This window comes from Dromiciops gliroides, chromosome 2, assembly GCF_019393635.1.
Source record: "Dromiciops gliroides isolate mDroGli1 chromosome 2, mDroGli1.pri, whole genome shotgun sequence".
Lineage (NCBI taxonomy): Eukaryota > Metazoa > Chordata > Mammalia > Microbiotheria > Microbiotheriidae > Dromiciops > Dromiciops gliroides.
In genome coordinates, this window is record NC_057862.1 from 680008114 (window position 1) to 680023580 (window position 15467).

General features: G+C 49.3%; 1 protein-coding gene across 2 annotated transcripts in view; it reads left to right on the forward strand.

Moving 5' to 3' along the window:
- SLC25A37 (solute carrier family 25 member 37) overlaps nucleotides 1-15467 on the forward strand; it is a 63024-nt gene that overhangs the window by 24795 nt on the left and 22762 nt on the right. The window lies entirely within an intron of this gene.

Sequence of the window (15467 nt, forward strand, 5' to 3'; positions counted from 1 at the left end):
GTTCTCCTGGGCAGAGGGGAGAGGGAGGCTGTTTTCAAGGAGGAGAAGGGGGGGCTGGGGGTGACCAGGAGAGAGAGAGAGAGAGAGAGAGAGAGAGAGAGAGAGAGAGAGAGAGAGAGAGAGAGAGAGAGAAGTGAGAGTGTGTGTGTGAAAGTGTCTTCATGTGAGAGACAATGTGTGAGAGTGTGTGTCTGTGTCTGAGTGTGTGTGTGTGAGAGAGAGAGGGGGGGAGGGAGGAGGGAGGGAGGGAACAGCTAAAAAGAGACCTTAGAAATTGAAACCTACCTATCAGGTGGGATCTTGCCTCTGTTTCTGAGTACTTGGGAATAAATTGAAGGGGGAAGAATAATCACACCGCAGGGTCAGTTGCAGCTGAACTGGGGCTCTCTGGGTCCCCTGGGGCAAAGTACAGTGTACTTTTTTGGAAAGAGCAGTGGTCCAGGACTTGGGTCCCCACTTGCCACCAATTTGGCTGTTTGCTCTTGGCCAAGTCCTGGGTTTTCTCTGAGCCTGGGTTGCCTGCCTCTTAAGACTGGTGGTCCTGTATCAGCCAATCAGTAAGCATTCATTAAGTACCTGTTCTGTGCCCTGCACAAATCCTAGACACTGGGAAAACAGAAAAAGAAGGGGCCCCAGCCCTTAGGGAACTTAAAATATCTGAGGACCCTTCTAGATCTGTGTTGTTAGAATTCTATGCACAAACATTGGGGTAACTGCAAATCCAGCCAGTGACACTTAACTGGCTGATCCTGGACCTCTCTCTGCCTCAGTTCCCTCATCTGTAAAAGGGGGATAACAGTAGCATCTAAGAGGATCTAATGAGATCATATTTGTAAAGTGCTCAGCACATAGAAGGTGCTTAATAAATGCTCATTCCCTTCCCATACAAGTTAGAATAATACAGTCTCCCCTGACAGGGGATATCATAGACTCTACTATTCCTGTCTATCAGCTCTGCCAGGAAGGAAAGGGGGGAGGTGTCTTTTCTTCATTCTTCTTGGGGTTCACCTGGGACCCCATTATACTTATACAACATAGAGTTTGGGTTTGGGTTTGCATTTAAGACAAATTCTTATCAAATGGGCATGGGAAGGGGAGGATAAGCATTTATAAAGAGTTTACTATGTACCAAGCTCTGGGCTAAAGACATTACATTATTATCTCATTTGGTCCTCACACCAACCCTGGGAGGAAGGTGATCTCACCATCATCACCATTTCCCCCCCCCTCCTCCCCCCCCCCCCGCCCCCATTGTCACTACCATCATCGTTGTTTGTTCCCATTTTACAGATGAGGAAAATGAGGCAGAAAGAGGTTAAGTGATTCACCTAGGGTCACATAGGTCACATTTGAACTCAGGTCTTCCTGACTTCAGGCCTAGTGCTGGGCTACTTAGATACCTAATAGAGTGAACTCACCTCAGTTTCCCCATTTGTAGAGAGGAGTTGGACTTGATGACTTGTAAGGTCCATCCCATCTTTAAGTAAACCTGTGACCTCACAGGCTGGTTTATTTATAAAAGCTGAAACATCTCACGTTGTCAGCACATAGTAGGTTTTAATAGATGCTGCCAAGATTGAATCACCCTAGAAATGGGAGTTGCTTTCATGAAACCAGCTATTGGGTTGGCCAAACAATTATATTCATCATCTCCACATTTGTTTTTGTCCTTTCTTTGCTGATAAAAAGCTTATTCGTGGAGAGCCATGATGTCTGCTTCGAGGCTCGGGTCTTTGCCCTGCTGCTGCCCACCCCCCAATGCAAACTGTGGGGAGTGATGTTTCTGAACTGGACATTTGGGGGCCTGCGCTGACATCCCCTCTACTGCCAGGCTTGGCATGAAGCCCAGCAGACAGATGGGTGATTAGCGTCTGGAGAGAAGAGCCACCTCCCAGAATGTTGGCCTTGCGCTTTTAAAATGGGAGGTGAATGACAGTGGTCTCAGTCACTCGGGCTGGTGTCCTCACCTCTCCCCACCCTCGTTTTTTGCCCGTGTATCTCGGTGCCTAGTGCATAGTAGGTGTTCATTAAATGTTTGATAGTTGGAGTCACTTGGGAAAAGTCTCCAGCTTATCGTGGGAGTTGTTGGAGCCCTAGATGGAAGGGCCCTGGAAGATCATTTAATCCAAGCCCCTCATTTTACAGACGGGCAAGCTAAGGCCCAGACATGAGCGGGGACTTGCCCCAGGTTGTGGTGGCTATTTGTCCTTTGTTCCCTAAGAGGACCATGGCGTCAGGAGGTGATATCATGACTTGCAGTGAATTGAATTTCAGTGAGGGAGGGCTGGGCAAGGTCACCAGCCTCACTCTCTCCTCCAGAGCCATCTGGGTCCAGTGGTAAGATGCATATCAGAATGACTGGAGATGGCCCTGGATGTTTCAGGCAGTTGGGCTTAAGTGACTTGCCTGGGGTCACACAGCGACTGCCCACACTTAGCTGTGATGAGGGTGCCAACCTTTAGAGTCTTGTTATGTATGTACAAGAGAGAACAGCAGTGACTGAATTCAGAGGTGGAGTAAGGCAGCTGTATCCAGGAGCTTACAGTCATTGGGGAAATAGGGCAAATACATCAATAGCTATGGTGTGTTGTATGCATAAGCTATGAAACGAGACTCTCAGAAGGAGAGACAGGTGGGGGAAATCAGGGAAGGCTTCAAGGAAGTGGTGACGCCTTTCCTTCATCACAAGTGTCTATGTGCCAGGTATTGGGCTGGGGCGAGAGATGACAAGATAGTGATAGAAATATTGCCTACCTTCTATTGGGGAAGAGAATAAACTCACATATAAGCATAAGCAGAATGAATATAAGATAAATGTGAGGGAGGGCAGGTCAGGAAAGACTTTGTATAGAAGATGGTGCTTAGGCTTTGTCTTTTTTTTTTTTTTTTGAGGGGCAATGAGGGTTAAGTGACTTGCCCAGGGTCACACAGCTAGTAAGTGTCAAGTGTCTGAGGCTGGATTTGAACTCAGGTCCTCCTGAATCCAGGGCTGGTGCTTTATCCACTATGCCACCTAGCTGTCCCTTTAGGGTTTGTCTTAAAGGAAGTGAGGGATTCTGTGAGGCAGAGGTGAGGAAGGAAGGACATTTCAGGTATAGAGCATAGCCAGTGCAAAGGCATGGGGGTGGGAGATGAGCATGCTGTGTGTATAAAACAGAGAAAAGGTCAGTTTGGTCAGACCTTAGAATACAGGCTGGGGAGTCACATATATTGAGGTTGGTAAGACATTGTAAAGAGCTTCAAAATCTGGACAGAAGAGTTTATATTTTCTCTTAGAGGCAATAAGGTGACAAATACCGAAGTTGATTGATTTGGGGGAATGGTGGGGTCAAATGTTTGCTTAAGGAGAATCACTTTGGGAGCTTTGTGGTAGATAAACTAGAGTGGGGAGAGAGATGACTTCATATTTTTTATTTTATTTTTTTCTCAATTACATGTAAAAACAATTTAAATTTTTTTAAATTTAAAAACATTTTTTGGGGGTGGGGCAATGAGGGTTAAGTGACTTGCCCAGGGTCACACAGCTAGTAAGTGTCAAGTGTCTGAGACCAAATTTGAACTCAGGTCCTCCTGAATACAGAGCTGGTGCTCTATCTAATGTGCCACCTAGCTGCCCCAAAACAATTTTTAACATTCATTTAAAATAATTTTGAGTTCCAAATTCCATCTCTCCCTCCCTTCCTTTCCCCATCCTTGAGAAGGCACACAATTTGCTATAGACTTGTACAGTCATGCAAAGCATATTTCCATATTAGCCATGTTGCAAAAGAAAACAGACGAAACCCCAGAAAAAAAAATAAAGTTAAAAAAGTATGCTTCAATCTGCACTCAAATTCCATCAGTTCTTTCTCTGGAGGTAGATGGCATTTTCACAAGTGTCTTGAATCATTGTATTCCGGAGAATAGCTAAGTGTTTCACAGTTACAGTGTTGCTGTTACAGTGTGCAATGTTCTCCTGGTTCTGCTCATTCCACTTTGCATCAGTTCATCTAAGGCTTCCCAGGTCTCTCTAAAACCAATCCTGCTCATCATTTTTTACAGCACAGTAGCATTCCATCACAATCAGATACCACAACTTGTTCAGCCACTCTCCAAGGGATGGGCATCCCCTCAATTTCCAGTTCTTTGCTACCACAAAAAGAACTGCTGTAGAGATTTTTGCATATGGGGGAGACAGATGAGAGGAGGCCATCACAGTAGTCCAGGAGAGAAGCGACAAAGGTCTGGGCCCGGGTGGCAGCAGTGGGAGGAGAGAGATGGGGCCAGATGCAGGAGACACCATGGAGGTCAAAGGCTTTGGCACCTGATTGGGTACAGCCATTGAGGGAGAATGAGGAGTCCCAGATAATGATGAGATTTGGAAACAGTAATCAGAGAGGATGATGCGTCTAGCAGAAAGAGGGAAGTTTGGAAGGGGGGAGGGCTTGGGGGCAGATGCCAAGTTCTCTTTTGGACATTTTGAGGTTGGGATGCACGTGGGACATTCAGGAGGAAATGTCCAACGGGCGTTTGGTGGCTGGGGCAGGAGTCTTGGTCTGGGAATCATCTGTATAGAGATGGTGATAAGTAAACCCATGGGAGCTGATACGGGGGCCCAGAAAGGAAAGGTTTTACTAGGGGGACATACCCAGCTGGAGACATCCCACGAGCAGGGGAGGCTAGGCCCAAAGACCTGCAGAGGAGAGTGCCCCAGGAAGCGGGGAGGGCTACACTTTGGCTGGAAAGTAGAGGGAGGCACAGGGAAGGCAGCAGGCGGCAGAAAGGGCACCGGACCTGGTCAGGGCACCCACTGTCTGGATGATCATGGGCAGGGGCCTTCCCCTCTCTGGCCTCAGTTTTTCCTTCTGTAAGATGGGAGAGTTAGAGATTATTTCTAAGGTCCCTCCCAGACTGAGGTGGCGCTTTCTGCTTCACGAACCTCTTGCCCACAGGCATGCCAGTCGCAGCCTCTGTCCCTTTTTGCCAAGATTAGTCACTGCAGGCGCTCACGTGGGCTGCCATGCATTGGCTAAAAAACATCAACACTGAAGCCCCTTTCCTTTCTCCGCTCCCTCCCTCCCTTCCTTCCTCTTTCCTTCCCCCTTCCTTCCCCTCCCTCCTTCTTCCCCCTTCCTTCCCCTCCCCCCTTCCTTCCCCTCCCTCCTTCTTCCCCCTTCCTCCTTGCCCCCCCCCCCATAAACCCCAAGTAGGGTGGGACTGGCAGTAATCTATCCCTTCCATGTAGTGGTTCCCCACCCCCCAAGTGTTTTCTGGGTAAGACAAGCAAAAGTGTGGACATCGGGAAAAGTGTTAGCAGGGTGGGGTCTCTTACCCAACCGGGCAAGCAGGTTTGTGTAACATCTGGCCGAGGTTGGGCCACAGGAAGGGACAGAGGGCAGTTGCTATGTGTGTCTGACTTAACCTCAGGGCCCGTGTGGGCCAGGGCCTTAGGTCCTGTGTGTGGGGGGGGGGTGGGGACCTTAGAAAATCTTGGCCTCTTCATGCCAGCAGCTCATTGGGGCAGGGCTGGATAGCATTTGCTTTTTTTTTTTTTTTTTGGTGAGGCAATTGGGGTTGACTTGCCCAGGGTCACACAGCTAGTAAGTGTTAAGTGTCTGAGGCTGGATTTGAACTCAAGTCCTCCTGAATCCAGGGCCAGTGCTTTATCCACTGCGCCACCTAGCTGCCCCGATAACATTTGCTTTTATCTCACCTTCATTTACTACAAATATATTCCCCAGCCTACTGGAGCCATCTCTTGGAACAAAGAAAAGAAAGGTGGAAAAAAAAGGACAGTTCAGCAAAATTAACCACTACAGCAACCAAGTCTGATTGGTGTATGTAGGATTCCATACCCATAGCCCCCAACTTGGACAAAGGGAGGGAAGAAGGTACATTTTACTCGTCTTTGCTGCTTGGTGCAAAGCTTTGTGTCAAGGCTGGGGGAAATAACCAAGTTCCAATTTCTTTTGCTTCAACCTGCCTTTAGTAGCCACCTACTGTTTACCAGGCACTGGGCTGTTCGGTGGAGATTCAAAGACAAAACAAAGGAAACAGTCCCTGATCTCTAATCATTTCTACCAGATATACAGAGGACACAAAAGGGAACCAGGACCTGTCTTCAAGGGGCTTCCAGTCTGGGGCGGGGGTGGGGGTGGGGAGGATAGGACAGGACATCAGAGCGCAGTGTAAGTGGAATAATCACAAAGTGCTAAATGGTACAGGCTTTGGGCAGAGCTTGGGCAGCAGGGAGATCAGAGCCTTAAGGGTTCAGGGATGAGGTTCCCTGTGGACTTGAGGAGCAGTCCCTGACCAATACCCCTTTTGAGCTTCCCAATGGCTGGGGGAGGTGGAGGGACCACAGATAATGACCTCATTGGCAAGTGAGAAAATGGAGGCTCAGGGAACCTTGAAGTAAGGGCTAGACTGGTTTCAGCAGACAAAGAGGCAGAGGAGGAGAGACGCCAGGCCAGGCAGAGAGAATGGAGTGAGCAAAGGTCATTAGGGGTGGGCAGAAGGGGGATGGAGGGTGGGTGGAGGAGAGCCCAGGGGCACAGAATTGTTGGGAGCTTAAAATCCATGGAAGGGTACAATGTGAGGTCAGGCTAGAAAGGTAGGGTGAGTACTAGATCATGGCAGGGCATTGAATGCCAGGGAAAGGAGATTGAATTTAGGCACTGAAGGAATGACTGTTCCTGTAGTGACTTGGTATCCCCAGTGCCTATTATGGTTGGTACTTAATCTAAATGGCAGTGGCTGGAGCTCAGGGCCTGGAGACAGGAAGACTTGAGTTCAGATCTGCCCTCAGACACTTATTAGCTGTGTGATCCTGGGCAAGTCACCTAATCTCTCTCTGCCTCATTTTCCTCAATTGTAAAATGAGGCTGGAAATAGCATCTGACTCCCAGGGTTGTTGTGAAGATCAAGTGAGGTCGTAATTGTGAAGTGCTGAGCACAGTGTCTGGCACACAGTAAGTGCTATATAAATGTTAGTTATTATTGTCTTGAATCACTGTTTGTTGATTGGTTAAGGTTCTCCCAGTGCAGGGTCAGCACCCCAGCTGCTGTTTACCCTGCCGACCCCGAGCTGGCTGTGGCTCCCCAGCTCGGTTCCTGCTTCCATCACCCTTCCCTCCTCCATTCGCTGGCATATAGAAAGCATAGAATACATATATGTTGATTGACTGCTTTGCTGCCTCACCCCTGTGTTGAAAAGATGGAATTACAGCTTTGGGAATGGACGTTCTCACCCTTTTTTGCCCGAGGGGCTGAGCTCTAGTGTGGTCAGGACCCTCAGTAGGTGGCCCCTATTTAGCCCTCAGCTGACTTCCTGTCGTGCTGGCCTTGAGTTCCATGGAACCAGAGACCTTAGAGGTTGCCCTGGGGTCGGATAGAAGTGGGAGGAAGAGCTTGGGATTTCCCTTCCCAGAGCCCCGGGAAGGCGTGGCTGGGGTGATGATTGCTGTATCACTTCAGGCCTCCGAGGGAGGCAGAGATGGAATAAGCATTTATGAAGCACCTACTATGTGCCGAGCACTGGGCGAAGCAGTTTACCAATATGATCTCATTTGATCCTCACAACGAACCTGGGAAGCGGGTGCTGTTATTCTCTCCATCTTACACCTCAGGAAACAACCCTGGGAGGGAGCTTCTGTGATCATCCCCATTTTGCAGATGAGAAAACTGAGGCAGGCAGAGGTGAAGTGACTTACCCAGGGTCACACAGCTAGTAAGTGTCAAGTGTTTGAGGCCAAATTTGAACTCGGGTCCTCCTGAATCCAGGGCCAGTGATCTATCCACTGCGCCACCTAGCTACCCCTCCAGTTTTTTTTTTTTTTTTGGTGAGGCAATTGGGGTTAAGTGCCTTGCACAGGGTGCCTCAGTCTCTCCATGTGTAAAATGAAAGGGGTTGTCTTGCCTCAGACAGGCCCCCTATCTCAGCATCTTCTGGTCACCTGTAAGGTGAGAACAGAGATGGGCATTGGCCACCTGCTGAGCTGCTTGCAGCAAAGAGCCTCCGTACCCAGGCTTGTCTTCGAGCCCGGTGTTCCAGGGCTCGCCTCACTTGAATATTGAAGAAAATGATCTTTTTTCCTGGACTGGGGGGAGACTCAAGGCAGTGTTTTATAAAGAGAGAGATGGGACTGGCCAAGCCCTGCTTTAAATCCCACCTGAGAGACTTGCTATCTGTGTGACCTTGGATAAGTCATCTACCTTTTCTCTGCCTCCTCAGGAGAAAAAAGAGGTTGTCCTTGTTGGTCTCTCTTGAGGACCTGGTGCCCAAGCTCCCCTCTTAGCCTCTTCCATCCCAGACAGCTCTGAGACAGCTACAGAAAACTAGCCAGGAGGCATTGCTGGAGGAAAGGGCTTCCCTTGCCCCTCTTTTTTAATGTCCCCCTTCTAACCTTCCTACAACAGAGATAAGTCCAGTTGGGCAAGTCAGGATAACCCTTGGCCAGCCATGCCCCAGCATGTACACCTCATGCTGTATACCCCCTCTGCTTCATCCTCCTTCCTTTGAGGGCCCCGTAGGTTCATTCAGTCAGCAAGCATTTATTAAAACTTACTATATATGCCAAGCGCAGGCTACAAAGAAGAAAACAGGCCCTGCCCTCAAGAAATTTGTGTCCCTTTGCACAGAGAGACTTTGTATATTATCCGTAGAGTTACATACTAAGGTGTTTGCAAAACAAACAAACAAACAACTACCCCCCCCCCAAAACAAAACAAAACAAAACAAACTAAGTAACATTGAGATGGAAGGCACTGGCAGCTAGGGCAAGGATCAGGAAAGATTTCATAGAGGACATGGCGCTTGTGCAGAATTGTAAGGATCCTAAGAAGCCAAGAGGTGAGAAGAAAGTACTGTAGTCTAAGCATTGGGCACTGCTTGTGCAAAGGCACGGAGGTGGGAAATGAAGTAGCCAATTTGGCTGCACCTTCTGTATGTTATGGTGGGTCTCTTGGATTTACTAACTTTACCTGGCATCAGTCCGTGTAAAGCTTCTCAGGTTCATGGAATCTGCCCCTTTTGGTATTTCTTAGGGAGCAGTGATGTTCCATGGCATTCGTGTGTCTTGATTCAGCTCTGCCATGCTCCCATTTGATGGGCACTCACTTGGTTTCCAGTTGTTTGCTACCACAAGGAGGGCGGCTCTGAGTATTTATGCCTAGGGAATCTTTAACCTCTGTGGGGCACATGCCAAGCCCCTTGTGTGGCTGAATCAGAGGGCGTGGCTGGCCGTCTAGTCAGGGCCAGCTGGTGTGCCTATCATGCCCAACCAGTGTCTTCTCAGGTCACCTTTGCCAAATCTGAGCCCAATGTGAAATGCCTTTCCCTTATTATTGATGAAGAAGAGCCTTCTTTCTTTTTTTTTTTAATTAAAAAAATTTTATTTTATTTTATTTTTTGGAGTCTTCTTTCATGTTGTTGTAGATAAGTTGAATTTCTTCTCTGTTCATAATCTCAGTCAGGAAGACCTGGGTGTTCAGATCCTGCCTCAGACATTTACTAGCTATGTGTCCCTGGGCAAATCACTTAACTTCTCTGGGCCTCAGTTTCCCTATTTGTAAAATAAGGAGGTTGGAGTGGATAACCTCTTAAAGTGTCTTCCAGCTCCTTGAAAGGAGGCTTTTGCCCTGGCCTGAAGCTGCCCTACCCATGGCTGTTGGGGCTTTCCCTGTCCACCCTTTTACCTTCTGTTTTTCCTCATCTTCCCATATAAGCTCATTCCTTCTAATGGAAGAGGAGGAAGTGGGAGGTGGGACAAAAGAACCTTTGGAATCCTTAGGCCTCTTGGCTCATGGAATAGGGTGTAAGGGCTGGTGATGAGGGCGCCGCACCCTGCCTGGTTTGGCTCTGGGGAGGTAAGGTGGAGGAAGTACCTTGTGACACACAGGAAGCTTCTCGCCTGCCGGGAAACAGAAGCCAGCCTGGACCCCTCTCGCAGACTCTGACTCACTGACTGACTTCTGGACTGACCACACACTCGAGGCCTCTTCGAGACGCGGCTTAGTGAGCGGGAGAAGCCAGACCTGAGAGGGTGGGCAAGGCAGAGGAGCTATGGGGAGCTAGGTGGCTGAAGCCTGGCTTGGGTTAGGCTGAAGGGGACACCATCTTTAAGGAGAGTAACGAGGCAGTTCCTGAGAGCCCAGGACTGTCTGTGCTCCCTGAAGAGACTGGCACATGGGGCATTTAGCCGGGGCACTGGGTCCTCTCCTGGAATCCAAGGCCTTGTGGAATAGAGTGCTGGTCCAGACCCCACCTCAGACTATGTGACCCTGGATAAGTCATTGAACTTCTCTGAGCCTTGGTTTCCCCATCTATAAAGTGGGGATAATAACACCAGTCCCATATCACAGGTGAGATGTTTGTGAAATGCTTTGCCAGACCCCGGCGTATCATATAGACTCGAGCTGCTATTACTGTTATTATCATCATCATCCTCATTATTATTATTATTTTGACCTAGACTTATGATTTCTTTGGCCTTGGGACTTCCCAGTGAGGAAACCCTTGATGGATGGGAATTGGTTCAGACGTGGGCTTGCTGCAACTGTGCTGCCAGGTCTCTGTTGTTACTCATGATTGTGGTTATATGGCAGCAGGAGAGTGGGTTTGAGTCTCTGGCTCCTCTGGTTGGCGGCTGTCACAACCTCGAGCGTGTCTCAAGCCTCAGGCTTCTCATCTGTAAAATGGGTCTGGGCTGCTGGGAGGACAGGGTTTTCCTCTCATGGAAAAAGGAGAAAATGTCCATCCATTCATTCATTCATTTTTTTTTTCAGGGCAATGAGGGTTAAGTGACTTGTCCAGGGTCACACAGCTAGTAAGTGTCAAGTGTCTGAGGCCAGATTTGAACTCAGGTACTCCTGACTCCAGGGCTGGTGCTCCATCCACTGTGCCACCTAGCTGCCCCCAGGAACAGTTCTTAATCATGACAATAATAGCTTAGTCTTGCCCAGCTCCGTGTGCATTATTTTATAGGATGCGGCTGCCATTCTTGTCCCCATTCTACAGATAGGGAAACTGAGTCTCAGAGCTGTTAGGACTTGTACAGAGTCCCACAGCTAGGAGGTGTCTGATGCAGATCTGAATTCACTTCCTTTTGGCTTCATTCTGCTGTCCGAGAGAACTGTGGAAGGGGTGGGGGTGGGGGGAGCATCTTAGCTGACCAGGCAGCCACATCCTGTTACCTCCAACTGCTTCTGATACCGGATCCAAGGCCGAGCCTCCGGAGGTTTTTATTTCGGGCTTGTTTGTTGGCCTTCATGCCTAGCCTAGTGTATCAGATGCCCAGAAGCAAGCCCGGCTTGGAAATGATAAGAAACTGGGCTCTGCGGAGCTGTTACCTCAGAGGCTGGAGTTGGCTGAGCAGCCCCTCTGGGGAGGGGGCTGCTGGGGCCTCTCCTGGGCCTGGGAGCCGGGGCTCCTGACAACGCCCAGCTGTTCTGGGAGGAGAAGGTCAGGGTGAGAGCATGTGGTAGGGAGAGCGACTTGAATTTCATGAAATGGCCTGATTGGGGCAAGAGCAAGCGGGCAGGAACCAAGCATTTCTGGGCCAAGAGCCAAAGCCCCCACGTTGTACAGGAGGCCAGGGAACCATCTTCCTCCTCTTTCCTTCCCTCCCTCCCTTCTTCCTTCCCTCCCTCCTTCCCTCCCTCCCTCCTTCCTTCCTTCCTTCCTTCCTTCCTTCCTTCCTTCCTTCCTTCCTTCCTTCCTTCCTTCCTTCCTTCCTTCCTTCCTTCCTTCCTTCCTTCCTTCCTTCCTTCCTTCCTTCCTCCCTCCCTCCCTCCCTCCCTCCCTCCCTCCCTCCCTCCCTTCCTTCCTTCTTCCCTCCCTCCCTTCCTTCCTTCCTTCCTTCCTTCCTTCCTTCCTTCCTTCCTTCCTTCCTTCCTTCCTTCCTTCCTTCCTTCCTTCCTTCCTTCCTTCCTTCCTTCCCTCCCTCCCTCCTTCCTTCTTTCCCTCCTTCTCTTCTTCCTTCTTTCCCTCTCTCCCTCCTCCCTTCCTTCCTTCCCTCCCTCCTTCCTTCTTTCCCTCCCTCCCTCCCTTCCTTCCTCCCTTCTTCCTTCCTTCCCTCCCTCCCTTCCTTCCTCCCTTCCTCCCTCCCTTCCCTCCCTCCCTCCCTCCCTTCCTTCCTTCCTCCCTCCCTCCCTCCCTCCTTCCTTCTTTCCTTCCCTCCCTCCCTTCCTTCCTTCCTTCCTTCCTTCCTCTCTTCCTCCCTCCCTCCCTCCCTCCCTCCTTCCTTCCTTCCTTCCTTCCTTCCTTCCTTCCTCCCTCCCTCCCTCCCTCCCTCCCTCCCTCCCTCCCTCCCCTCCCCTCCCTCCCCTCCCCTCCCTCCCTCCCTCCCTCCCTCCCCTCCCCTCCCCTCCCTCCCTCCCTCCCTCCTTCCCTCCCTTCCTTCCTTCCTCCCTCCCCTCCCTCCCTCCCTCCCTCCCTCCCTCCCTTCCTTCCTTCCTTCCTTCCTTCCTTCCTTCCTTCCTTCCTTCCTTCCTTCCTTCCTTCCTTCCTTCCTTCCTTCCTTCCTTCCTTCCTTCCTTCCTTCCTTCCTTCCTTCCTTCCTTCCTTCCTTCCTTCCTTCCTTCCTTCCTTCCTTCCTTCCCCCCTCTCTCCCTCCTTCTCTCCCTCCTTTTTTTCTTCTTTTTTCTTAATAGACTTGAACCTTGGCTTCTGAGGCAATCTCTGACTAATAGTTCTATGAGCCAGGCAGATTAGGCAGAACTAAGTGTCCAGTCTGCCTTTCTCCTTTGAAAACAGGTGCTGATTTACTACTTTTCAGGCCTGGCCCAGTGGACAGAGTGCCTGACTGGAAGCCTGCCAGCTGACTTGCTGGGTTGTATGACCTTGGGTGAGTCATTTGGGCCTCTCTAAACCTCAGTCTCATCCTCTGTAAAATGAGGTTATCTCTAGGGCATTCCTCTCCCCAGCCTGGTTTCTAATTCTGGGATTTCCTCTTAAGAGTTTACTGACTGCTTTCTGCACTGTGGATGACTGCTGGGGCCGTCTCTCTTTTCCCTGGCCTTTCTCAAGGCTGGGAGTTGGAGTCACAATTCAAATTGGGCTGTTGGCTCATATCTATTTAGCACTTCTCCCTTCCTCCCAGCAGCCCAGGGAAGAAACCTCCAGCCAGCCCCCAGACATAGGCCCCTGTACCTATCTAATAACCAGGTCTTCAGATTTTCTCAAGTGGAGCTGAATTATTCCCATTCTGTAGATGAGAAGGCTGAGGCTCTGAGATGGGAAGTGACTTTCCTGCTACTTAGGCCAGAGCAGGGATCTTAGACTTATACCTGGAAGGAAATTGAGGGATGTCGTCTAGCTTTACTCCTTAATTTTTTTTTTAATTTTTAATTTTTTAATTTTTTATTTTTTTTTAGTGAGGCAATTGGGGTTAAGTGACTTGCCCAGGGTCACACAGCTAGTACCTGTCAAATGTCTGAGGCCAGATTTGAACTCAGGTCCTCCTGAATCCAGGGCTGGTGCTTTATCTACTGAGCCACCTAGCTGCCCCTATTTACTCCTTAATTTTACAGATGAGGAAACCGAGGCACTGAGAAAGCCGAGGTGACTTGCCCAGGGTCGCACAGCTAGTAAATGTGTGAGTCCAGATTTGAACTCAGATCTTCCTGACTCCAGCCCCAGAGCCTCAGTCAGGGGATTGATTAACTGTCAGTTTCTCTGTGTCCACGGTGCTGTTCTCTGCTATCCTGCTGGGGTGTCTTGTCAGGATAATAATTAGCCTCCCTTGGTGGGAGAGTTTGTCTGACCCAGCCAGGGAGTTCTGGGCCACTTGAGATGGCTATTTCTTCATAGAAAGTTCCCAGAGTTCCTTCAGATTGATTCCGGAACAATCTAAACTCACTCGGAACGTGTGGTTTTTACTGGAAGATGATTTTAATTGAAAACAGGTTTCTGGCAGGCAGTGAGCGCCAAGCGATCTGGTGGAAGATGGGTGAAGGGCCAAGGAGGATCATGGGAGATGTTTGTGTAACCCTGAAGCTGCCAGTGGATGGATGGCCATGAGAACAGGGTGAAGTATCCCAGAGCACCCCACTTGTCCCTCTATCTGTCCTTGATGACTGCTTGGAGGGACTTTAAAGGTTCTAAACTAGAATTCATTCGTTCACTCAGCAAACATCTATTAAATGCTTTTGGTGTTCCGGGGACTGTCATAGATGTTGGAGATGCATTTAAATGGTGCCTCAAGGATTGCAAAACACATAGTAATTCTCCAGTTTATTTTACAAATAAGAAAACTGAGGGTCACACAGCTAGTGAATGTCTGAGGCTGGATTTGAACTCAGCTTTTCCTAACTCCCGCGTCCAGCAGTCTGTTCATTGTACTGCCTCCTTAAGAGGAAAGAGCATTTCCTCTTAAGTTAGAGGATCCGGATTCAAATTCCACTCTGGTATGCCCTGTACAACCATGGGTGACTCGTGGGCCATTTCATTGTCGTGGGCCTCAGTTTTCCTGATCTCTAAAATGCGGGATTAGACTAGACAGCCTTTTAGGGCCTTTTCACCTCTGACTATCTGGTGGATTTGTGGTGACATTTGCGGGGAGAGGGAAGGGGAAGGATCTTCCAGCTCTAACACTTATGGACTGTTTGAAGAAGAAGGCTCAGAATCTGTCAGTGAACAAGCCTTTCTTTCTTTTTTTTTTTTTTGGTTTGTTTTTTTGCGAGGGGCAATGGGGGTTAAGTGACTTACCCAGGGTCACACAGCTAGTAAGTGTCAAGTGTCTGAGGCCTGTAATGATTGGAATGATGCCACCTCCTGGAGACTTACTATAGGAAAGCTCCACCATGAGGAGAATGCCTCTGAAGGCAAGGCCATGCGGCTTTTCCTTGGCGTCAGGAAGTGACGTTTGCTCGTGGGTGCTGTCTATCAAGGCTACCAGCCAGTCAACGTGAGGAGCCTCCCATTTCTGGGAGGAGGACACGAAGTAGGAAGCAGACGCTGAGGGAGGAGTTCTCTCTCTTTGGGTTCCTGACCTCGCTGTGGTGGAGGGGAGAGACTCCAGAGGACTTCACAGGGAAATTGAGGAAAGCTAGGATTGCCAGGTTGTAGGAATTCTGTTCTCAATCTTTCTCTTTCTTTCACTACCTTTCAATAAACCCGTAAAAACCTAAACTCGGTTTATCAGTGATTTTCGTCAGTTTCCCCCAAAACTGGGGGAACAGATTAGAACCCACATTTAGAAATTTAAATTACACAGGTTGGATTTGAACTCAAGTCCTCCTGAATCCAGGGCCGGTGCTTTATCCACTGTGCCACCTAGCTGCCCCTGAACAAGCCTTTCTTTAAGGCTTCTCTGTTCTGGGTACTGTGGTTGTAGATACACAAGTGAGATACCCCTGCTCCCTTTCATCCTCCTTGGCAGGGGGTAGGACAGGGTCACAGAGGCACTAGCAAAGATAATGTATGGAAGTTTAATTGGTATTTTTAAAGATCCTACTGCATGCCAGGGACTAAGGATACAGATACAGAG